The sequence below is a fragment of the Hemitrygon akajei genome, chromosome 1 (assembly GCF_048418815.1).
Source record: "Hemitrygon akajei chromosome 1, sHemAka1.3, whole genome shotgun sequence".
Classification (NCBI taxonomy): Eukaryota; Metazoa; Chordata; class Chondrichthyes; order Myliobatiformes; family Dasyatidae; genus Hemitrygon; species Hemitrygon akajei.
In genome coordinates, this window is record NC_133124.1 from 223,365,570 (window position 1) to 223,392,713 (window position 27,144).

Consider the following 27,144-nt stretch of genomic DNA (forward strand, 5'->3'; position numbering starts at 1 on the left):
ATGGGGAATTTAGAGACCGTGGAATTGGAGGAAGAGGATCTTGGAGAATGTGAAATTTGGACCAATGAAGAACTTGGGGGATGTAGAACTTGGGGGAAGTGGAACTTGGGGAATGTAGAATGGAGAATGTGGAATTTGCGGTGGAACCCGGAGGATGTGGAATTTGGGGAATGTGCAAACTGGACGATGTAGAGCTTGTGGGATGTAAAACTTGGAGGATATGGTACTTGGGGAATGTGGATCTTGGGCAATGTGGAACATGGAGGATATCGTCATGGCTATCCCTTGAGGTCAAGGATGATAGTCTTTGTTTCGTTGATCTATTTATGGGTTCTGAAGTGGCTTATGAGTCCAATCTTGACTTTGAAAGTTCTTCTGCATTCAGGACAGGTAGCTCCAGACAGCAGATCAGGTTTGGTTGTTGCTGCCTCTCTTTCCATTTTCTTCTCTTTTCTTCTAATTCTGCACATCTGTTGGCTTTGAAAGTTGTTGTTCCTTCTTGGATGATGGTTTGGCAGAGTTTCCTGTCCTTGGCATTGGTTTCCCAATTGTTGATGTCGATGTTACACTTCTTCATGTTGGCTTTTAAGACATCATCGAATCTCTTCTATTGTCTGCCTCTTTTACGTTTGCCTTCTTTAAGCTGGGAGTAGAAGATTTGTTTTGGCAGATGTCCGTCTTTCTTCTGAACAACATGACCGCTCCATCTTAGTTGGTTCTTGATGACGTAGGTTTCAATGCTTGTTGTTTTTGCTTCATTTAGCACGCTGATGTTGGTTCTTCTATCTTTCCAGCTGATATTTAAGATGTTTCAACGACAGCGCTGATGGAACTTTTCAAGTGCCTTCAGATGTCATTGGTACGTTGTCCAGGTTTCTGATGCATGCAGGAGCGTTGAGATCACCACTGCTTTGTACACTAACATTTTGGTGTCTGTTCAGATGTCACCATCATGAGAGACTCTTGTTCAGGGACATCCAAAAGCTGTTCCAGCGCATTTAAGATGATGTTGGATCTTGTCCTTAAGGTTGACATAGGAGGAGAGGTGACTTCCAAGATATGGAAAGTGGTCCACGTTTTCCAGGGTTGTTTTGCCAAGTTGAATTATTGGTTTTATCCGATTTGTTTCAGTTGTTGATGTTTGGTAGATGATCTGAGTCTTCTTGGAATTAGGATCTTTATGTCCTCATTGTCCATGGGAATTGTACCGGAGGATTGGAGGGAGGCAAATATTGTCCTCTTGTTCAAAAAAGGTAGTAGGGATAGTCCGGGTAGTTATAGACCAGTGAGCATTACGTCTATAGTGAGAAAGCTGTTGGAAAAGATTCTTAGCAATAGAATCTATGGGCATTTAGAGAATCATGGTCTGATCAGGGACAGTCAGCATGGCTTTGTGAAGGGCAGATCGTGTCTAACAAGCCTGATAGAGTTCTTTGAGGAGGTGACCAGGCATATAGATGAGGGTAGTGCAGTGGATGTGATTTTAATAAGGCATTTGACAAGGTACCACACGGTAGGCTTATTCAGAAAGTCAGAAGGCATGGGATCCAGGGAAGTTTGGCCAGGTGGATTCAGAATTGGCTTGCCTGCAGAAGGCAGAGGGTCGTGGTGGAGGGAGTACATTCAGATTGGAGGGTTGTGACTAGTGGTGTCCCACAAGAATCTGTTCTGGGACCTCTACTTTTTGTGATTTTTATTAACGACCTGGATGTGGGGGTAGAAGGGTAGGTTGGCAAGTTTGCAGACAACACAAAGGTTGGTGGTGTTGTAGATAGTGTAGAGGATTGTCGAAGATTGCAGAGAGACATTGATAGGATGCAGAAGTGGGCTGAGAAGTGGCAGATGGAGTTCAACCTGGAGAAGTGTGAGGTGGTACACTTTGGAAGGACAAACTCCAAGGCAGAGTACAAAGTAAATGGCAGGATACTTGGTAGTGTGGAGGAGCAGAGGGATCTGGGGGTACATGTCCACAGATCCCTGAAAGTTGCCTCACAGGTAATAGGGTAGTTAAGAAAGCTTATGGGCTGTTAGCTTTCATAAGTCGAATAATTGAGGAGCAGGTACTTCCCATCCCCATACAAGCAATTTTGGCTGATAACAACCTGCAAAGGTACATAAATACAACTGATAACCCATGGGTGAAATTGACTCTTAAAATATGGAAAACTACTATAAAAGAATATAATGTTAATTATATTGCGATTCTTAAATGGTGTGCATATGACTCTGATTTTACACCAAATAAATTGGATCTAGATTTAAGGACTGGACAGCTAAAGGAATAACAGTTCTTTGCAACATAATGAAAGAAGGAACACTGTTTAGTTTTGAGAGAAACACTTATTAGAAAAACAAGATTTTTATCGGTATTTACAGATGCGACAATATGTTAATAAGACACTTAAAAATGTAACCAAGGCAAATACATGCTTGATAGAGCTCTTTAGAAAAGCATATAATTCAGATAATGGTAGTAGAATCATTTCAAGCATGTATAAGGGGTTGTCAAATCTTAAAATACATTCGACTTCATACTTTAAAACAAAATGGGAGAAGGAAGTAGGAATAATTATATCTGAGGAAGAATGGACAACAATATGGAGATATCAATGGAAGTGTACCAATTCACAGAAATGGAGGGAGTTTGGATGGAAAAACTTGATAAGATATTTTATTACACCCTCTCAGAAATCCCATTATGATAGTAACCTCCCTGTTTGCTGGAGAAATTGTGGAAATCAAAATGCAAATCATTATCATATTTTTTGGGACTGCCCTGTAATCAAAAACTATTGGAGGGGGATACACAATGCCCTGCAAGACATCTTTAAATGTGAAATACCCTTGGAGAGTAAGACCATATATTTTGGATATATACCTCAAGAATGGTTGAAAAGGGATAAATATTTAATGAATATACTGTTGGTAGCTGGTAAAAAGACTCTTACTAGGAAATGGTTATCACAGGAGAGCCCAACTTTAAATACATGGATGGAAATTACAATGGACATTTACAAAATTGAGAAGATAACAGCATCTGTTAATCATAAGCTGGAACAATTTGATTCATACTGGGAAAAATGGTTTAACTACATAATGCCTCATAGGCCTGATTTTATTCTCACAAATCAATTAATCTGTTGTAAAAAAAAGATCACTCCCTACTTGTACATAGTTCTTTCCTTTTGCTTGTTTTTTTCTTTCCACTCTTTTCTATAAGTGTATATCTCAGATAAATACTTTGTGGAGATTTGTGATATATATGATTATATGATGTATATGTACAATGTCTGAAATACATCTTATGGAAATATTTGTTTGATGAACTTCAATAAAAAAATAAATTACAAAAAAAAAGCAGGAAATGTTCCTGCTTCCACTCAACATGTGATAGCCTTTTCAACTTTATTGGCTAGGAGAGCTATTTGTTGTATTGGAAGGATCCTAATCCACCTACTGTCTTTTTCTGGCTCTCCTTCATTATGTCTTGTTTAAGTTTGGAGAAAATTAGAAGTCTGATGTTTGATACATCTTTCAAATTTGAGCAAACCTGGCGACCTTTTATTCAATATTTTCATATGATCTCATTTTTTTTCTTTGTTTTAGGTAAATTTTTTTCTTCTCCCTCCGCGAAGTTTCAGAATTGACCAGAAGAATGCTTTGTTTTGGTAATTTTATCCTCAAATGAACTGTGCAGTTCTTTTTTTTTGTTTTAGGTTTGTTTAGTGGGTTTTTTTTCTTCTTAGTAATAGAAAATTTCCAGTCTTTTGTTTTGTATGAATTTTCAAGAGGAGTTGTGGTTCTCTGTTTATATATACTAGCCTAATATTATATTATACATGATTTTGACAGTGTATATCCCTTTCTTTGTATGTTTATTGTATTATGTATTTGATATAACTTCTCCTCTGATTTGTATTTATTCATATAATTTTTTTTAAATCAATAAAAAAAGATTGAAATGAAAAACTCTGGTTCGGCCACACTTGGAGTACTGTGTCCAGTTCTGCTCGCCTCACTATAGGAAGGATGTGGAAGCATTGGAAAGGGTACAGAGGAGATTTACCAGGATACTGTCTGGTTTTGACAGTATGCATTATGATCACAGATTAATGGAGCTAGGGCTTTACTCTCTGGAGAGAAGGATGAGAGGAGACATGATAGAAGTATACAAGATATTAAGAGGAATTCATAGAGTGGACAGCCAGCACCTCTTCTCCAGGGCACCACTGCTCAATACAAGAGGACATGGCTTTAAGGTAAGGGGTGGAAAGCTGAAGGGGGATATTAGAGGAAGGTTTTTTACTCAGAGAGTGGTTGGTGTATGGAATGCACTGCCTGAGTCAGTGGTGGAGGCAGATACACTAGTGAAATTTAAGAGACTACTAGACAGGTATATGGAGGAATTTAAGGTGGTGGGTTATATGGGTGGCAGGGTGTGAGGTTCAGCACAACATTGTGGGCTGAATGGCCTGTACTGCGTTGTATTGTTCTTTGTTCTTCATTGTCCTCTTGTGGTAACCATTTCAACCGTGGGAAAAAGCCTCTGACTATACACACAATCAATGTCTCTCATCATCTTATACACCTCTATCAGGTCACCTCTCATCCTCTGTCGCTCCAAGGAGAAAAGGCTGAGTTCACTCAACTTATTCTCATAAGGCATGCTCCCCAATCCAGGCAACATCCTTGTAAATCTCCTCTGCACCCTTTCTATGGTTTCCATATCCTTCCCGTAGTGAGGTGACCAGAACTGAGTACAGTACTCCAAGTGGGGTCTGACCAGGGTCCTATATAGCTGCAACATTACCTCTCGGTTCCTAAATTCAATTCCATGAATGATGAAGGCCAATACACTGTATGCCTTCTTAACCACAGAGTCAACCTGCGCAGCTGCTTTGAGCGTCCTATGGACTCGGACCCCAAGATCCCTCTGATCCTCCACACTGCCAAGAGTCTTACCATTAATACTATATTCTGCCACCATATTTGAACTACCAAAATGAACCACTTCACACTTAACTGGGTTGAAATCCATCTGTCACTTCTCAGCCCAGTTTTGCATCCTATCAATGTCTCACTGTAACCACTGACAGCACTATCCACAACACCTCCAACCTTTGTTTCATCAGCAAAATTACTAACCCAACCCTCCACTTCCTCATCCAGGTAATTTATAAAAATCATGAAGAGCAAGTGTCCCAGGACAGATCTCTGAAGCACTCCACTGGTCACCGACCTCCATGCAGAATATGGCCCGTCTACAACCACTCTTTGCCTTCTGGGAGCAAGCCAGTTCTGGATCCAAAAAAAAAAATGTCCCCTTGGATCCCATACCTCCTTACTTTCTCAATAGCCTTGCATGGGGTACCTTATCAAATGCCTTGCTAAAATCCATATACTGCTCTTCCTTCATCAATATGTTTAGTCACATCCTCAAAAAATTCAATCAGGCTCGTAAAGCACAACCTGCCCTTGACAAACCCATGCTGACTATTCCTAATCATATTATACATTTCCAAATGTTCATAAATCCTGCCTGTCAGGATCTTCTCCATCAACTTACCAACCACTGAAGTAAGACTCACTGGTCTATAATTTCCTGGGCTATCTCTTCTCCCTTTCTTGAATAAGGGAACAACATCCTCAACCCTCCAATCCTCCCGAACCTCTCCCATCCCCATTGATGATGCAAAGATCATTGTCAGAGGCTCAGCAATCTCCTCCCTCACCTCCCTCAGTAGCCTGGGGTACATCTCATCCAGTCCTGGTGACTTATCCAACTTGATGCTTTCCAAAAGCTCCAGCACATCCTTTTTCTTAATATCTACATGCTCAAGCTTTTCAGTCTGCTGCAAGTCATTACTACAATCACCAAGATCCTCTTCCATAGTGAATACTCAAGTAAAGTATTCTTTAAGTGCCTCGGCTATTTCCTCTGGTTCCATACACACTTTTCCACTGTCACACTTTATAGGTCCTATTCTTTCACGTCTTTTCCTCTTGCTCTTCACATACTTGTAGAATGCCTTGGGGTTTTCCTTAATCCTGCCTGCCAAGGCCTTCTCATGGCCCCTTTTGGCTCTCCTAATCTCCTTCTTAAGCTCCTCCCTACTTGCCGTATAATCTTCTAGATCTCTAACATTACCTAGCTCTGTGAACCTTTTGTAAGCTTTTCTTTTCTTCTTGACTAGATTTATTACAGCCTTTGTACACCATGGTTCCTGTACCCTACGATAACTTCCCTATCTCTTTGGGACATACCTATGCAGAACTCCACACAAATATCCCCTGAACATTTGCCACATTTCTTCTGTACTTTTATGGCAAAATAGGGTGTTGTAATCACCAGGTTATGTTCAGCACATTTAGTGAGGAGGTGTGTTCCATTGGCATTGACCTTGCCAACTACTTCCTTGCTTATTATTCCAGTCCAGAGCCTATGATCTTTCCCGACTCTGGCATTGAAGTCTCCCAAGAGGATGATCTTGTCATTGTTGGGAACAGACGAAAAGACTAAGTCAAGTTGGGCGTAGAAGTTCATCTTTACTTCATCTTCAGCGTCCCGAGTTGGAGCATAGGCGTTGATGATGGTGGCATGTTGGTTCTTGACAAGCTGGATTTGCAGAGTCATGAGACATTCGTTGATTTCCAGTCGTTGCTCTGTCAGCTTCTGAAGTAGGCTGTTTCTGATGGCCAAACCTACTCCATGGATCCTCGCTTGTTCAGGATCAAGTCTTTTCCAGGAAAAGGTGTATTGACGTTACTTTTCCTTTAGCTGCCCTTCTCCAGCTCTGCGGGTCTCACTCAGAGCAACAATGTCAAAGTTGTATTTTTGGAGTTCCCGGGGAACAAAGGCAGTTCTTTCTGGTCGATCTGAGTTTCGGTTATCCATCAGAGTTCGTATATTCCAGGTTCCAAATTTCATAGTTTCACCTCTCCATGTTTTTTGACCACTTGATGGTGATACCTCTGGACACAGCTTTCTAGACAGGATGGGGTGAAGCAGACTATTTTTAGGACACCTTTTCTAGCCCCTTCCCAGTTCAGGGTGAGTAGAGTGAATCCTAAATAGGGCTTCTCAGACGTGAATACTGCTGCCGAACAACTTTCCTGCTTCTGTCCAAAAGTTGAGCGACTGAACCAAGTATTCACCGTTTTCGTGCTGGTTCTTGACTAGCAGCTTCCAGCCATCACATTGCCTGCTCCCGTCGCCCTCCCCCGATCGCCGAAAGACTTGAAGATGTTTCCCACAGAGCAAAGACGCCTATGCGTGTATTTGTTTAATGTGTAATTGATGTTGCACTCCAAGAAGCACACGATACTTCACAAATCAACCTACTGATTCCAATGGCATGGAAACCACGATGACTGGAGCCAATGAATTTGTTGCAGCCTTCATCCGCCTTCACAGCCATTGTCTTTGAAGTAACTTCGCCCGCCAATTCCACCATTGAGATCTTGGTTGGATTGTTCTTTGTCAGGGACCTCACCCTCGACCTTACCGCCATGGGTGACCCTACCAGGAGCATAGCTCCAGACGGCATCACTCTCAGGATCTCAGGACCACACAAGCTTCTCCACCACGACAGGGTGACAATCTATGGAGAAGATGGAGGGTATAGAACATGGGGGAAGTGGAACTTGTGGGGGGGGATTGGAGCACTGCACAGATGCAACAGAAGTGTTCCCATGCAGGCCCAGCAAAAAACCTTTAAAAAGCAAGAAGTTTTTTTGACAGGAGTCATTGATTGGAGTACTGCACAGACACAACAAAAGTGTTCCCAATTTCCTGATCCTCCAAGTTCCACTTGCCCCAGTTTCCACATTCTCCAAGATCCACATCCCCATGTTTTATATCCCCCAAGTTCTACATACCCAAAGATCCATGTCTTCCAAGATCCACATACTCAGATTTCCACATTCTTGAAGTTCCACATCCCCTAAGTTCCACATCTCACAAATGCCACAGCTCAAAATTTCCACATTCTCCAAGTTCCACTTCCCCCAAGTTCCAAATTCTTCAAGTTCCACTTCCCCCCAAGTTTTACATCCCAACTGTTTCACTTCATCCAATTTTCACATTCCCCAATTTCCACATTCCCCAGGTTCTGCATCTCCCAAGTTCCATGTTCTCCAGGTTTCCCAGGTTTATTAGTAAGATCTCAGATGATGATGATGAGGATGCATACAGGAGTGAAATAGGTTGACTTTTTGAGTGGTGTCACCACAACAACCTGACTATCAAAGTCAACAGTACCAAGGAACTGATGGTGGACTTCAGGAGAGGGAAATTGGGTGAACACCTACAGCTCTTCATTTATGGGCCAGTGGTGGAAAAGATGAGCAGATTCAAGTTCACGAGAGTCAACATCTTGGAGGATCTATCATCCTGGGTCCCAACACATTGATGTAATCACAAAGAAAGCATGCCAGAGGCTCCACTTCATTTGGAGTTTTTAGGAGATTTAGTATGTCACCAACAACTCCAGCAAATTTCTACAGATGTGCTTTAACTGGTTGCATCCCCACTTGGTATGGAGCCTCTAATGTACAGGTTCACAAGAGGCTACAGAGGGTTTAGACTCAGCCAGTTCCATCATGGACATTACACTTCCCACCATAAGCAGTCTGGATCAAAGAAGCACAAACAGAAAGTTGGATGGCTCAGAGTTCATGAGGAAACATATGGAATCTGTAGAGGGTGGAGCCGCAGTGAACATTCAACAATGAGGGTGGTTGATAGATTGACATGCATGGTGATGGATATGGAACCAAGATATAGTTTGGGTGTAGCCATGCTCAAACATAATGGTAGGACAGACTGTTGTGACCAAATAGCCTGTTTTCCTCAGTCTATCATCATCTCCCATTGCTAAACTTTTCCACTTCATTTATCACTTCACTTCAGCTATGAATTAGTGGCAAAAAATTCTTCCTCAATCCCTTTTGCAAAGTCCATGGTGCAATAAAAAAAATCAGGATGTACCCTCTTTCCAAAATTCACTTCCATCAACTGACACTCCCACATAATTACTGAGAGAGACCAGACAAAGTATAAGGAATAAGAGAAGATCTAATAGAGACATTGAAAATCATGTGGGATTTTCTGTCCCTTCAGAGTATAGTATTTGTGTTTGGGTTATCATGAAATCTTTGTCAAGATAGCCAGCACATTTGGTGAATAACTCCTGATGGTTTACCCCACTTCTGGTGAATCTTGGAGGTAGGCCTCACACAGGGATCTTCAGAGAACCAGACAGCTTTCACTGTACAGGAAGACATTCAACATTAAATTGGCTCCATCTACTTACTCAGTTCATCTGAATAAAGATGCACATTTTCAGCGATAAAGACTAGTGTTGAAACATTGGTGGCTCACTCATCAATATTCTGTCAAAGACTTTCCTGTATGAAGCAATCCTGTTGATCGATTTGGATACAGCAATGATTCTGAAGTGACACCTTGCTGTTAAATGACTGGCAAAGAAGCGTGATAAATCAAAAAAAAATGTGATCAGGAGGTAAATTGGATATGCAGTTAACCAGATTCACATGAATAATTGATAAAGAGGCTAATTTCTGCTTCCGTTGATAAAATAGATGTCTCCACAGATCAATGCAATTTTACTCTTAGGGTTTTATTTTATTTCTGTCACTGAAGAGTGCAATCACTGGTAAATGGGCTCGATTTCAAGATGGCGGCACAACGCAGTCTGCAGCAGCCTCTCCAGAGTTGATATCTGTTATTTGTCAAGCGGAGTGCCATGCACAATCCTAATCTGATGAAAAACAGAGCACAGAGGAACATCTGGAAATCTGGAAATCTCCAGGAAAGCCTTCTTCATTGCTGCTGCTGCTGTGAGGTCCAGGTCTCTGCTGAGAAGAACAGGCCCCCAGTCCTTGGGGTCGTGTTGCCGGTGGCTGGTGGCGGGGGAGTCTTAATACGCTTGGCAGAGGATGGTGCTCGGAGAAGCTGTGCCGGAGGGGATGGTCAGAGGCTTGGAGGTTCAACGGACTCGGAGTCTGCTGCGGTCAGGTCACTTTCAGTGTGTGCTGTGACTGCGAGGCTGGGTTCGATGGAGCTTTCATTGTGTGCTGCATCTGCGAGGCTGAGTCGGGCGGCGCCGTGGAAGTCCATAGCGGGGGTATTCCCTTCTGCCGCCGGGGTGGAATGATGGGTCTGTCGGGACCCTGAGGACTTGTGGAAACTGTGTGGTGGTTTCTTTCGAACTTATAATCTTTTAACATCTTTGGACTATTTTTACCATGCCCATGGTCTTTTTTTTTAATCAAATTATGGTATTGTTTGCACTGTTGTAACTATATGGTTTTTCTGTAGGTCTTGTAGCTTTAGTTTTTGGTCTTGTTTGTCTGGTGGGTTTGGAGCTCCTTTCCGGGGAACGCGCTAAGATGCTAGCTCGATATTAATACGCAGCAGCCTCTCCAGACTCTGGATTGGGGATTGCCAAATGTTATGTGGATTTTCTGCTGTAGTCTATTTTGTCAATTGCTTTGTTGATATCATTCTGGAGGAACATTGTCTCGTTTTCTAACTGCATTGCATTTGTGGTTTTTAAATGACAATAAACTGAATCTGAATCTGAATGTAGAGAAACATTTCCTTGGTCTCATTCACAAAGGCTTTTTCACTCAGGCTGAGTGAATGGATTAGAGTAGAGGGGGCTGGGTGGGTGGAAGGGATGGGGGTGAGTTGGAGGTTGGGCCCTGTGGGGTATGGGGGTCGAGAATGGAAATCATGTAGGGGTACGTATATCCTCTAGTATCCCAACTTGGACAGTGGAAAGAAATCAATACTTCCAGCCAGTAAAGGACATCAGCAATATTGAAAGAAACATGTCTGATCATTGGTTCACAGCAAACTGAGAAACATCATTATGGTAATTACCCACAACAGGGGCTCTTCTGTCAGGAGAACCCACAACTTTGTGCAATTGTGCTGTGGATTCTTGAGTGAACACGACAAGAATTACAGGAGTCTTGGGTCCCACATCACCAAGTTCAGGAACCATTATTACCCTGCAACTTCTGAAAGAGAATGGTCAACTTCACTCACAACAACTCTGAACTGATTCTGTGACCTACAGTCTCACTTTCAAACAATTTACAACTCATGTTCTCAGTATTTTTTTAACTTGCACATGATTGTTTATTCATCTTTATATATAGCTTTTCACTGATTCCATTGTATTTATTTGTATCTACTGTGAATGCCCACAAGAAAATAGATCTCTGCATAATATATGATGACATGTACGTAGTTTTATCATAAATTTATTTTGAACTTTGAACTCTGAAAATGAATCTCAAGCTAGTTCATGTTAGAATATACGTACTTTGAATTTCGAACTTTGAGAACATACAGACACTGCTGATGCCAAAAGATTACTTTTCTGACAAAGATACTCTCCATCATCACTGCATAGGTATGAACATTTTAATTTTGGTTTCAAAGATTGCATGTTTTGTCAAGCTTACCTCCCAAGAAACGTAAACTTTGGAATAATTGTATTGCTTGTTAACTTTATGACTGACAAAAAGAAAAATACTAGTGAAAATCTTTGAGGGAACACAGCTGAATACACCCTTTCAACTTTCCATAAATCTCCGGTGTCCTAGAAAAATAGAGCCCTAACATCTTTCCCAAGATATAATCTCAGTTTTTCTCCAATCTATCATACCAATTCTGCAGAGGTTTCCCACTTCTGTAACACATTAAGATTAAAAATATGACTTCTAGTGTTTTATCAGGTTTATTAGTCAGAAACAGTTGAATTGATCATAGGGAACAAGAACATGGCAGACCAATTGAATAACTACTTTGGTTCTGTCTTCACTAAGGAGGACATAATTAATCTTCCGGAAATAGTAGGGGACCGAGGGTCTAGTGAGATGGAGGAACTGAGGGAAATACATGTTAGTAGGGAAGTGGTGTTAGGTAAATTGAAGGGATTAAAGGCAGATAAATCCCCAGGGATCATCCCTAAATGGTCTGCATCCCAGAGTGCTTAAGGAAGTAGCCCAAGAAATAGTGGATGCATTAGTGATAATTTTTCAAAACTCCTTAAATTCTGGATTAGTTCCTGAGGATTGGAGGGTGGCTAATGTAACCCCACTTTTTTAAAAAGGAGGGAGAGAAAAACTGGGGAATTATAGACCGGTTAGTCTGACATCGGTGGTGGGGAAAATGCTAGAGTCAGTTATCAAAGATGTGATAACAGCACATTTGGAAAGAGGGGAAATCATCGGACAAAGTCAGCATGGATTTGTGAAAGGGAAATCATGTCTAGTAGAGTGGATGGGGAGAGCTAGTGGATGTGGTATATTTAGATTTTCAAAAGGCTTTTGATAAGGTCCCACACAGGAGATTAGTGTGCAAACGTAAAGCACACGGTATTGGGGGTATGGTATTGATGTGAATAGAGAATTGGTTGGCAGACAGGGAGCAAAGAGTGGGAGTAAACGGGACCTTTTCAGAATGGCAGGCAGTGATTAGTGGAGTACCACAAGGCTCAGTGTTGGGACCCCAGTGTTTACAATATATATTAATGATTTAAACGAGGGAATTAAATGCAGCATCTCCAAGTTTGCGGATGACACGAAGCTGGGCGACAGTGTTAGCTGTGAGGAGGATGCTAGGAGGATGCGGGGTGACTTGGATAGGTTAGATGAGTGGGCAAATTCATGGCAGATGCAATTTAATGTGGATAAATGTGAGGTTATCCACTTTGGTTGCAAGAACAGGAAAACAGATTATTATCTGAATGGTGGCCGATTAGGAAAAGGGGAGGTGCAACGAGACCTGGGTGTCATTGTACACCAGTCATTGAAGGTGGGCATGCAGGTACAGCAGGCGGTGAAAAAGGCATATGGTATGTTGGCATTCATAGCAAAAGGATTTGAGTACAGGAGCAGGGAGGTTCTACTGCAGTTGAACAAGGCCTTGGTGTGGTAAACTATGTGTATACCTGTCTGGACACGCCCCTCTGCTGACTGCTCCTGTGGCTCCTCCCACAGACCCCTGTATAAAGGCGATTGGAGGCACTGCTCCTCCCTCAGTCTCCGAGATGCCGTGTTCCGTTTTGCTGCTAATAAAAGCCTATTGTTCACCTCCCGTCCCCGAGAGATATTGATGGTGCATCACTTGGTGAGACCGCACCTAGAGTATTGTGTGCAGTTTTGGTCCCCTAATCTGAGGAAAGACATTCTTGCCATTGAGGGAGTACAAAGAAGGTTCACCAGATTGATTCCTGGGATGGCAGGACTTTCATATGAAGAAAGACTGGATTTGACTAGGCTTATACTCACTGGAATTTAGAAGATTGAGGGGGGATCTTATTGAAACGTATAAAATTCTAAAGGGATTGGACAGGTTAGATGCAGGAAGATTGTTTCCGATGTTGGGGAAGTCCAGAACGAGGGGTCACAGTTTAAGGATAAAGGGGAAGCCTTTTAGGACCGAGATGAGGAAAAACTTCTTCACACAGAGAGTGGTGAATCTGTGGAATTCTTTGCCACAGGAAACAGTTGAGGCCAGTTGATTGGCTATATTTAAGAGGAAGTTAGATATGGCCCTTCTGGCTAAAGGGATCAGAGTGTATGGAGAGAAAGCAGGTACAAGGTTCTGAGTTGGATGATCAGCCATGATCATACTGAATGGTGGTGCAGGCTCGAAGGGCTGAATGGCCTACTCCTGCACTTATTTTCTATGTTTCTATGTTATCCAAATATCCAGAAGAAGTGTTTCAAATGAGTCTTAAATGGCACAACTTAAAACACCAAGAAGTTGTTTATTTTCAAATTAATATATTTTGTGTTCACCTGTAGCCAAGAAACCTTGGTTTAAGCCCATTCAACTAACTGACATGAAAATAATATTCAATCAACACACTGAGGTGAGATTTCTCCTGCCTCTCATTATGAAACAGCCTTGTGTGATTATTCCACACATGTGAAGATTCTTTGCCTCTTGGTCTATCAGCATAATTGAGAGACTGAATCGTGCATTTACTAATCTCTGTTAGCAATGATTGCTTGTCTAGATGGGTCATATGCTTTAGTTGCTTGTGGAAATGACTCAATTGGTGTAATCATCTGACAGACAGACAGACAGACATACTTTATTGATCCCGAGGGAAATTGGGTTTTGTTACAGCCGCACCAACCAAGAATAGTGAAGAAATATAGCAATAGAAAACCATAAATAATTAAATAATAAGTTAATCATGCCAAGTGGAAATAAGTCCAGGACCAGCCTATTGGCTCAGGGTGTCTGACACTCCGAGGGAGGAGTTGTAAAGTTTGATGGCCATAGGTAGGAATGACTTCCTATGACGCTCAGTGTTACATCTCGGTGGAATGAGTCTCTGACTGAATGTACTCCTGTGCCTAACCAGTACATTATGGAGTGGATGGTAGTCATTGTCCAAGATAGCATGCAACTTGGACAGCATCCACTTTTCAGACACCACCGTCAGAGAGTCCAGTTCCACCCCCACAACATCACTGGCCTTATGAATGAGCTTGTTGATTCTGTTGGTGTCTGCTACCCTCAGCCTGCTGCCCCAGAACACAACAGCAAACATGATAGCACTGGCCACCACAGCCTCGTAGAACATCCTCAGCATCGTCCGGCAGATATTAAAGGACCTCAGTCTCCTCAGGAAATAGAGACGGCTCTGACCCTTCTTGTAGACAGCCTCAGTGTTGTTTGACCAGACCAGTTTATTGTCCATTCATATCCCCAGGTATCTGTAATCCTCCACCATGTCCACACTGACCCCTTGGATGGAAACAGGGGTCACCAGTGCCTTAGCCCTCCTCAGGTCCACCACCAGTTCCCTAGTCTTTTTCACATTAAGCTACAGATGATTCTGCTCGCACCATGTGACAAAGTTTCCCACCATCACCCTGTACTCAGCCTCATTTCCCTTGCTGATACATCCAACTATGGCAAAGTCATCAGAAAACTTCTGAAGATGGCAAGACTCTGTGCTGTAGCTGAAGTCCGAGGTGTAGATGGTGAAGAGAAAGGGAGACAGGACAGTCCCCTGTGGAGCCCCAGTGCTGCTGACCACTCTGTCTGACACACAGTGTTGCAAGCGCATGTACTGTGGTCTGCCAGTCAGGTAATCAATAATCCAAGACACCAGGGAAGCATCCACCTGCATCACTGTCAGCTTCTCTCCCAGCAGAGCAGGGCGGATGGTGTTGAACCATTGAGAATGGCAACAGCATTTTCCCTGTAGTTTGAACACATTAGGTGGAACAGAGGTGTACCATTTAGTGCAATGCTTTACCATGCCAGCAATCACTGACCAGGGTTCAACTCCTGCCACTGTCTATGAGAAGTTTGTCTGCTCTTCCTGTATTCATAGGTTTCTTCTAGGTGGTCTGGTTTCCTCCCACATTCCAAGGATTTACAAGGTTAGTGTTAGTAACTTGTGGGCATCCTATGTTGGCACTAGAAGTGTAATGACACTTGGAGGCTGCCCAAGGACAATCCTTGGACTGCGTTGGCCATTGATGCCAATAATGCCTTTCACTATACGTTTCGATATACATGTGACAAAAGAGATCTTTAAAATCTTGTCTTTATTTGCTTGTATGTTTGACTCCATCTCTTAAACTCCATTGTTGGACAGAAGCTTGCCCCTCGGAAGAATGCCCCTCTTCTGGTGAACAAGATATCAAGTCAAGGTCACATCTGCAAACTAAAGTTAACAGTAAAGTTCAAAGTAAATCTATTATCAAAATACATAAAGGTTACTTTATGCTACTTTGATATTCATTTTCTTGCAGGTATTTCCAGGAAAAAAGCAAAATATAATAGAATTAATGAAAAACTGTACAAAAATGAAGACTGACAAACAACCAATGTGCAAAAGAAGACAAACTGCAAATAAAAGAAATCATACTATGAATGGGATTTGCAGAGTTGAAAATAAATCTGTATGTTGTAGAATCAGTTAGGGTAGTGATGAATGAAGTGATCCACGTCAGTTCAAGAGCCTAATTGTTGCAGGCTAATAACTGTTCCTGAACCTGATGGTGTGGGACCTAAGTCTTCCAGGGAAAGGAAGCTCTGAACAAAATCCTTGACCAAGGTCACACTTGAATAGTTTGGAGATGTGGAAGCTAGCACAAAACAGATGAAGACAGTAGACAGGAGTTTAAGGAGAAATTTGATAAAGATGAGGGACATAAAGTCATCAAGTAGTAGAGCCCTGTAGCATCGACACAGGCCCTTTGGCCTATCTAGTCTGTTCCAAACTGTAAAAGTAGAAAGCTCAGCTGTGTGGAGGAGATGAACATGGACAGGTGAAACTTTCACACAGGCAAAGATTTGTCTGTGCTGTGGCTCACTTTTCAAGCAGGGTAATCTGGGCAAACTGACCATTACCCATCCCTTAAGTAGCAACACTACTGTTTTGCCCCTCCATGTGGCCTTCGTGCATGCATGTCTTCTACTGTTTTCCATACTGCATTCACTTTATGAGAAAAGTATGTCCCTGCCTACAGACACCAGGGACTTGTGAAAGGTATCATATTTCTCACTATCACCTCTTCTAAAGTTAAATTAAGTGGTGTAGCAGCCACCAAGGCTTCACTTCCAGATGAGTTCCATGACATCTATGCCCACTTTGACCAAAATATGGAGAGGCCATCACAAACTCCCACAGCCCCTGATGATCCTTTGATTTCAGTCTCTGAGTTCGATGTGCGAGCAGGAGGGTGAACCATCAGAAAGCATCAGGCCAGACAGGGTTTTCTGGCCAAGTACTAAAGACCTGTGCAGATCAGCTAGTTGGAGTGTTCACTGAGATCCTTAACCTCTTGCTCTGGCAGTCGGAAGTACCCATCTGCTTCAAGCAGGCTTCAAATATACTAGTGCCTATCGTCCAGTAGCATTTACATCCAGAGGTTGGTGATGAAATATGTCAAGTTCTGCCTGAAAAGTGACTTGGATCCACTTCAATTTGCCTATTGGAGCAAAAGGTCCACAGCAGATGTCATCTCATTGGTTCTTCATTCAACCCCGGAATACCTGGACAGCAAAGATGCATATATCAGGATGTTCTTTATTGACTACAGCTCAGCATTCAATATCAACATCCCCTGAAAACTGATCAATAAGCTGCAAGATCTTGGCCTCAGTTGTTGAATTGGATCCTTGATTTCCTCATTTGCAGACCAGTCAGTTTGGATTGGCAACAACATCTCCTCCATGATCGTCATCAGCACAGGGTGCACCACAAGGCTGTGTGCTTAGCCCCCTACTCTATTCACTTTACTCTTACAACTGTGTGGTTAAGTACAGCTGTTATAGGCTGAATCAAAGGTGGTGATGAATCAGCATATAGGAGGAAGATTGAAAATCTAGCTCAGTGGTATCATAACAATAACATCTTTCTCAATGTCAGCAAGACCAAGGAGCTTTATTAATTTCAGGAGAAGGAAACCAAAGGTCCATGAGCCAGTCCTCTTCAGAGGATCAGAGGTGGAGGGTTATGGTTATTATTCTATGGAATTATTGAGTATGCCTGCAAGAAAATGAATCTCGGGGTTGTGTATGGTGACATATATGTACTTTAGTAATAAATTCACTTCGAACATTGACCTTGGAACTTAATGAAGTTTGTTGAAGAACCAACAGATCAAGGAGAAAACTAACTACCGGTATTCAAGGCAGGCTCTGTAGAATTACAACTAAACTTTGCTAGTAGTTTAAAAATTATCCTGGGGAAAGCTCAGCTGCACCTGATAATTTTGATCGTCTGCAGTGCTCTTGAGCAAGGACAGCACGATAGCACTAGAGCATGGCTTCTTGTTACAAACTACTCACCACACACCTACTCACTTATAGAACATAGAATAGTACAGCACATTACAGGCTCTTCGGCCCACAATGTTGTGCCGACCCTCAAACCTTGCCTTACATATAACCCCCCACCTTAAGTTCCTCCATATACCTGTCTAGTAGTCTCTTAAACTTCACTAGTGTATCTGCCTCCACCACTGACTCAGGCAGTGCATTCCATGCACCAACCACTCTCTGACTAAAAAACCTTCCTCTAATATCCCCTTGAACTTCCCTCCCGTTACATTAAAGACATGTCCTCTTGTACTGAGCAGTGGTGCCCTGGGGAAGAGGTGCTGGCTATCCACTCTATCTATTCCTCTTAATATCTTGTACACCTTTATCATGTCTCCTCTCATCCTTCTTCTCTCCAAAGAGTAAAGCCCTAGCTCCCTTAATCTCTGATCATAATCCATACTCTCTAAACCAGGCAGCATCCTGGTAAATCTCCTCTGTACTCTTTCCAATGCTTCCACATCCTTCCTATACTGAGGCGACCAGAACTGGACACAGTACTCCAAGTGTGGCCTAACCAGAGTTTTATAAAGCTGCATCATTACCCCACAACTCTTAAACTCTATCCCTCAACTTATGAAAGCTAACAACCCACACAAAATGCTGGTGGAACACAGCAGGCCAGGCAGCATCTATAAGGAGAAGCACTGTCGATGTTTCGGGCCAAGACCCTTCATCAGGACTAACTGAAAGGAGAGATACTAAGAGATTTCAAAGTAGTGGGGGGAGGGAGAAATGCGAAATGATAGGAGAAGACCGGAGGGGGTGGGATGAAGCTAAGAGCTGGAAAGGTGATTGGTGAAAGTGATACAGAGTTGGAGAAGGGAAAGGATCATGGGACGGGAGGCCTCGGGAGAAAGAAAGGGGGCGGGGGGGAACACCAGAGGGAGATGGAGAACAGGCAGGGTGATGGGCAGAGAGAGAGAAAAAAAACAAATAACTGAATATATCAGGGATGGGGAAAGAAGGGGAGGAGAGGCATTAACGGAAGTTAGAGAAGTCAATGTTCATGCCATCAGGTTGGAGGCTACCCAGCCGGTATATAAGGTGTTGTTCCTCCAACCTGAGTGCGGATTCATCTTGACAGTAGATCAGGCCATGGATAGACATATCAGAATGGGAATGGGACATGGAATTAAAATGTGTGGCCACTGGGAGATCCTGCTTTCTCTGGCTGACCGAGCATAGGTGTTCAGCGAAACAGTCTCCTAGTCTGCGTCAGGTCTCACCAATATATAAAAGGCCACACCGGGAGCACCGGACGCAGTATACCACACCGGCCGACTCACAGGTGAAGTGTTGCCTCACCTGGAAGGACTGTCTGGGGCCCTGAATGGTGGTGAGGGAGGAAGTGTAAGGGCAGGTGCAGCACTTGTTCCGCTTACAAGAATGTGCCAGGAGGAAGATCGGTGGGAAGGGATGGGGGGGGATGAGTGGACAAGGGAGTCGCATAAGGAGCGATCCCTGCGGAAAGCAGAAAGGTGGGGGAGGGAAAGATGTGCTTGGTAGTGGGATCCCGTTGGAGGTAGCGGAAGTTATGGAGAATTATACGTTGGACCTGCAGGCTGGTGGGGTGGTAGGTGAGGACAAGGGGAACCCTATCCCGAGTGGGGTGGCGGCGGATGGAGTGAGGGCAGATATGTGGGAAATAGGAGAGATGCATTTGAGAGCAGAGTTGATGGTGAAAGAAGGGAAGCCCCTTTGTTTAAAAAAGGAAGACATCTCCTTCGTCCTGGAATCAAAAGCCTCATCCTGAGAGCAGATGCGGTGGAGACGGATGAATTGTGAACAGGGTATAGCATTTTTGCAAGAGACAGGGTGGGACTTGGGACACGTATAGACTTGGAAAATGGACTGTTCCCCAAAGCCAACAAAAAGGCAGGCATAACTGGGACCCATAAGGGTTCCCATGGCTACACCTCTGGTTTGGAGGAAGTGGGAGGAGTCAAAGGAGAAATTATTGAGAGTAAGAACTAATTCCGCTAGACGGAGGAGAGTGGTGGTAGAGGGGAATTGGTTAGGTCTGGAATCCAAAAAGAAGTGAAGAGCTTTGAGACCATACGGGTGGGGGATGGAGGTATATAGGGACTGGACGTCCATGGTGAAAATAAAGCAGTGGGGGCCAGGGAACTTAAAATCATAGCTTTGAGACCGTACGGGTGGGGCTAACACCCCATAAGCTTTCTTAACTACCCTATCTACCTGTGTGGCAACTTACAGGGATCTGTGGACATGTACCCCCAGATCCCTCTGCTCTTCCACACTACCAAGTATCTTGCCATTTACTTTGTACTCTGCCTTGGGATTTGTCCTTCCAAAGTGTACCATCTCACACTTCTCCAGGTTGAACTCCACCTGCCACTTCTCAGCCCACTTCTGCATCCTATCAATGTCTCTCTGCAATCTTCAACAATCCTCTACACTATCTACAACACCACCAACCTTTGTGTCATCTGCAAACTTGCCAACCTACCCTTCTACCCCCACTTCCAGGTCGTTAATAAAAATCACGAAAAGTAGAGGTTCCAGAACAGATTCCTGTGGGACACCACTAGTCACAACCCTCCAATCAGAATGTACTCCCTCCACCACAACCCTCTGCCTTCTGCAGGCAAGCCAATTCTGAATCCACCTGGCCAAACTTCCCTGGATCCCATGCCTTCTGACTTTCTGAATAAGCCTACCATGTGGAACCTTGTCAAATGCCTTACTAAAATCCATGTAAATCACATCCACTGCACTACCATCATCTATATGCCTGGTCACCTCCTCAAAGAACTCTATCAGGCTTGTTAGGCATGATCTGCCCTTCACAAAGCCATGCTGACTGTCCCTGATCAGACCATGATTCTCTAAATGCCCATAGATCATATCTCTAAGAACAGACATAAGGCTCACTGGTCTATAATTACGTGGATTATCCCTACTACCTTTTTTGAACAAGGGGACAACATTCGCCTCCCTCCAATCCTCCGGTACCATTCCTGTGGACAACGAGGACATAAAGATCCTAGCCAGAGGCTCAGCAATCTCTTCCCTTGCCTCTTGGAGCAGCCTGGGGAATATTCCATCAGGCCCCGGGGACTTATCCATCCTAATGTATTTTAACAACTCCAACAGCTCCTCTCCCTTAATATCAACATGCTCCAGAATATCAACCTCACTCATATTGTCCTCACTGTCATTGTTCCCTCTCATTGGTGAATACTGAAGAGAAGTATTCATTGAGGACCTCGCTCACTTCCACAGCCTCCAGGCACATCTTCCCACTTTTATCTCTAATCTGTCCTACCTTCACTCCTGTCATCCTTTTGTTCTTCACATAATTGAAGAATGCCTTGGGGTTCTCCTTTACCCTACTCGCCAAGGCCTTCTCATGCCCCCTTCTTGCTCTTCTCAGCCCCTTCTTAAGCTCCTTTCTTGCTACCCTATATTCCTCAATAGACCCAACTAATCCTTGCTTCCTAAACCTCATGTATGCTGCTTTCTTCCACCTGACTAGATTTTCCACCTCTCTTGTCACCCATGGTTCCTTCACCCTACCATTCTTTATCTTCCTCACCGGGAAAATTTTTTATCCCTAACATCCTGCAAGAGATCCTTAAACATCGACCACATGTCCATAGTACATTTCCCTGCATAAACATCATCCCAATTCACACCTGCAGGTTCTAGCCTTATAGCATCATAATTTGTCCTTTCCCAATTAAAAATTTTCCTGTCCTCTGTTTCTATCCTTTTCCATGATAATGCTAAAGGTCAGGGAGCGGTGATCACTGTCCCCCAGATGCTCACCCACTGACAGATCTGTAACCTGACCTGGTTCATTACCTAATACTAGATCTAGTATGGCATTCCCCCTAGTCGGCCTGTCAACATACTGTGACAGGAATCCATCCTTGACACACTTAACAAACTCTGCCCCATCTAAACCCTTGGAACTAATCTGGTGCCAATCAATATTAGGGAAGTTAAAGTCACCCATGATAACAACCCTGTTATTTTTGCACCTTTCCAAAATCTGCCTCCCAATCTGCTCCTCGGTATCTCTGCAGCTACCAGGGGTCTATAGAATACCCCCAGTAGAGTAACTGCTCCCTTCCTGTTCCTGACTTCCACCCATATTGACTCAAAAGGGGATCCTGCTACATTACCCACCCTTTCTGTAGCTGTAATAGTATCCCTGAACAGTAATGCCACCCCTCCTCCTCTTCCCCCACCCCCCATCCCTTTTAAAGCACTGAAATCCAGGAATATTGAGAATCCATTCCTGCCCTGGTGCCAGCCAAGTCTCTGTAATGGCCACTACATCATAATTCCATGTAGGAGATCTAGGGCTCATATGGAGCCAGTGATCATTAATGGAGAATGTGTGGAGCAGGTTAAGACCTACAAGTATCTGGGAGTACAGTTAGATGAGAAGCTAGATTGGACTGCCAACACAGATGCCTTGTGCAGGAAGGCACAGAGTTGACTGTACTTCCTTAGAAGGTTGGCGTCATTCAATGTTTGTAGTGAGATGTTGAAGATGTTCTATAGGTCAGTTGTGGAGAGCGCCCTCTTCTTTGTGGTGGCGTGTTGGGGAGGCAGCGTTAAGAAGAGGGACGCCTCACGTCTTAATAAGCTGGTAAGGAGGGCGGGCTCTGTCGTGGGCAAAGTACTGGAGAGTATAACATCGATAGCAGAGCGAAGGGCGCTGAGTAAGCTACGGTCAATTATGGAAAACCCTGAACATCCTCTACATAGCACCATCCAGAGACAGAGAAGCAGTTTCAGCGACAGGTTGCTATCGATGCAATGCTCCTCAGACAGGATGAAGAGATCAATACTCCCCAATGCCATTCGGCCTTACAATTCAACCGCCAGGAGTAAGATATGTTAAAGTGCCGGGGTTAGGACTCAATGTATTTAAGTAAACTACTTAAGAACTTTTTAAAAGCTATTATTAATGCTTTTTGAGTGGGTGATTTTAGATGCATATCATATTTTTACTGAGTTAAGTATTGTATGTAATTAGTTTTGCTACAATAAGTGTATGGGACATTGGAAAAAATGTTGAATTTCCCCATGGGGATGAATAAAGTATCTATCTATCTATCTATCTATCTATCTATCTAAGCTCTCAGTTCATCACCTTTGTTCCTGATGCTTCTTGCATTGAAGTACACACACTTTAGCCCTTCTACCTTACTACCTTTACACCCTTTATTCTGATTCTCTTTCCTCAAAGCCTTGTTTGATCTGGCTTTACTCCATGCACTTCTTACACTGCTCTATCGCTCCAGGTCCCATTCTCCCTTGCAAATTATGAATGAAGAAACATGAAGTGTCCACACCCCTTGATCCCACATGAATAGGAACAGGGAGGAGGTCCTGAAGAGAGATTTCCAGGCGTTAGGAAGGAAGCTGAGAAGCAGGACCTCCAGGGTAGTAATCTCAGGATTGCTACCTGTGTCACATGTTAGTGAGGGCAAGAATAGAAGGATCAGGCAGATGAATGCGTGGCTGAGACTCTGGTGCAGGGTTTCAGATTCTTGGATCATTGGGATCTCTTCTGGGGGAAGGACGACCTATTCAAAAAGGATAGGCTACACCTGAACCCGAAGGGGACCAATATCCTGGCAGGAAGGTTTAATAGAGCTGTTAGGGAGGATTTAAATTAATTTGGCAGGGGGATGGGAACCGGAATGATAGAGCGGAGGAGGGGAAAGCAGAAATAAATCTAAGATAGTGAGCAGTAAAGATGTCAGGAAGGACAGGCAGGTGATGGGGCAAATTTGCAACCATTGGGATGAGTTGCAGTGCAAAAAAGTTGCAGTGCAATCAAAGCAAAAAGTACCAAATACTGGACTTATACTGGAGTTATACTTAACTGCACGTATAATAAGGAATAAGGTGGATGATCTTGTCATACAGCTACAGATTGGTAGGTAGAACTACTAGGACTTGATGTTTCAATCCCAATGATAAAGTTGGCACTCTCGATGTTGGCAGTGGCTTGAAGTGATGACAAGGAGGGTAGGTACGTCATCGGGATCATCAGGTGGGCAACCTCCTTCTTTGACGTTTCGTTGATAACCCCACAACGTCTCCAGAGGGCTCAACGAGTGCTACCTGGCATTCCAGATACACCCCCCTCAGTTCCATACCCTCCTGTCTTCATCTTGCAGCCCAGTTATTGTCTTTCCTTTTAATCCAAATCCAATTGCTGCTGTCTTCTGCTGCATTTGACAAGGACTTATTTTCTTGTTGGAGGGAGACACCCCTCACCCCCACCTTCTTCAATAGACTGGTCGTAGATGTAGCAATGAATCCCCTGCATCCCACTTCTACAGGGAAAATCTTGGTCTTCCAGCCTTTCTGAGCAGCTTCAGTTGCCAGGTCAGAGTACTTGGTCTTTTTCCTCTCATAAACTTCTTCAACACCATCTTCCCACGGTACTGTCAATTCCACAACATATGCCAGCTTGGCTGTTGTGGACCATAGGACTATGTCTGGCCGAAGTGTTGTAGCCGCAATGTCTGGGGGAAACACAAGCTTTTTGTCCAAGGCCACGTCCATTTTCCAATCCCGAGCAACATGCAGAATTCTTATATCTTTGATGTTACTTGGTGCTCTGGAGGTTGGCCTGCTGGTACAAATCGTGTAATGTGAACATTTCCTGCCGATATTTTTGGGAGAGCATTTACGGTGGTTTGACTCTGTTCCAAGATTGATGCCAGCTGTCTCAGAACTTGGTTATGCCGCCAAGTATACCATCCCTGGCTGAGGCTCATGGTGCATCCTGTTAAAATGTTCCTTAGTAATGCAGGTGCTTGACAAAGAGAGCAAGTGGGGTCTTCCCCCCACCACTGGTTCAGGTTTTGACGTGTTGGTAGGAGGTCATAAGTGGCTCTGATGACAAAACTTAGCCGAGATCCCTCCATCTCCCAGATGTCACGCCAACTGAGTTTCCTCTTTTCCAGACTCTCCCTATTAGTCCATTGGCCCTGCTTGGCCATTGAAATGGCTCTGGTGTATTGCTTTGCCTCCTCCTGTCTCCTCACCTCCTCCACCATGAGCCGTCTCTTCTGCACTGATGTTGCCTTGTGCCATTGAGGAGCTTTTGGGACGAACCCGAGACCGGCTCTCCCATGTTGGACTTGGCCAACCACATGCATGAAGTGAAGAGCAGACCTAGCACTCTGAACGGCTTCAGATGGGGTCCACTTCCTCCCCGTTGCCACAGGGGGGGGGGCGCTGTTCGAATAACAGTATCTTCAGATTCAGTGAAGGTAATGACCAACCCCATAACTGGGTCACTTACCAGCAAAGATAGAGAGGTCCATTGAAGTCTGATGGTACTATTTTTAACAGTATTTATTAGTAAAAATACACAAAAATAATATCAATGCAAACATACAGATAATATACATCGTCAATACTAAATCTAAAAGTGCGGGTATAATAATAATCAATAAGAAATAAGCTCTATCGTTGTCTGGGGGATAATGTATTGTCCGATGGAAATATAAAAGTCACTCAGTTCATGCAGGCTGCAGCCTTTGGTTGGAGAGAGAGAGAGATTTTTGAGAAAACTTGCCGGCTTTTCCTTTTATGATTTCGATCCTTCGGGAGTCCCGTTGGTGTGGCCGTTCACTTGTGGCCTCTCCTTTAGCTAAAGCCATTCTTCCGTGGTGAGGCCGCCAATCCCAGGCAAGGGAAGGATGTACACGAGCCCCCCACCGACTGTCGCTATTAAATGCTGTCACGGGATTTCTAGCATTTCTCCTGGTGCGTCTAAAGGGGTTGTTCCTTAGACCCTCTTTTATCCTTACTCACGGGGTCTCAGATGTCAATCAGGTTGGGATGATGCAATCCCTCAACCAGCCCACTCTGGTCGTCCCCTGGGGGCTTCAATGAATAGTACAGTACTCAATACACAATTCCGTCTCCAAGAGACAATAGCCATTATCAGGGGTTTTTGTTTCACTGAGGCCAGGACACATTCCAAACCTTGAGGATTCTGCGTGTCTCTCTCTCATTTCCTGGGTCCCAGACCCGAATTAATAGCAATCTTGCGATTCTCAAAAAGGAGGGGGCGACTTTGTACCCTTTGGCCCCTCAGTGTTGTGGCACATTCGTAACAGGTACATTTGTATTCTTCCACAAGACTTGTAATTGGTAATTCCAATTTGCCATTCCCGTACAGTCCAACAGGACTTAAGCATTGTGGAAGTCCAAGCCATTGTTTCACATGTGTGCTGATCACTCTTTCGAGCTTTTCCACCTTGTTGATGGGGATTTCATACACTGTTAAAGGCTACATGAGTCTTGGGAGTATATCAAACTGGAAGCACCACAGTTTGAGTTTTCCTGGCAGCAAGGTCTTGTTGATGCGAGCTATGTACGTGATGGTATCCTTTTTGAGTTGTTTAAACTGCTCGGTGTCCTTGAGCTTAGCATCATACCATCGGCCCAAACTCTTCACTGGCATTTCTGAAACAGTTGGGACAGATGTTCCGTCAATATGAAATCTTTGATCCGTGAATTGACCTTTGACAATGGAGATGCTTCTGCACTTGCTGGGCTTGATCTTCATTCTCGCCTATGTGATGTTTTAATGAAGCTTTTGCAGAAATCTCTTGGTGACAGTTGTCGTCAGTATTGTTATATCGTCCATATAGGCTCGTATTGGTGGTAACCTTTGACCAAACGGTAGCCGTTTTCCTCCCGCAACCCATTTTGAGGCTCTGATAATGAGCTCCATTGCCATAGTGAAGGCCAATGGGGAGGTGGTGCACCTCGCCATGATGCCTACTTCCAGTGGTTGCCAAGCTGTGGTGAAGTCTGATGTTGTGAGACAAACTTGCAGAACCTGAAAGTAGTATTTTACCAGATTTGTTGTTGTTGCAGGCACCTGAAAGAATTCAAAAGCAGTCCACAGCAGGGAATGAGGAACTGATCCATAGGTGTTGGCCAGGTCGAGGAACAAGACATGCAGATCCTTTCCTTCTTTCTTAGCCATCTGGATTTGATGCCATATGACGCTGGTATGTTCAAGGCATCCCGAGAAGCCTGCTATGCCAGCCTTTTGGATTGATGCGTCAATGAAATGATTTTGTTTCAGATTTTTGTAAGTCTTTGCGCCAACACGCTGAAAAAGATCTTGCCTTCTATGTTCAGTAGGTTTATTTGGCGAAACTGTTCAATGGTGGACAAATTCTTTTCTTTTGGGATCAGAACTCCCCCCGCTCTTCTCCAGGCTT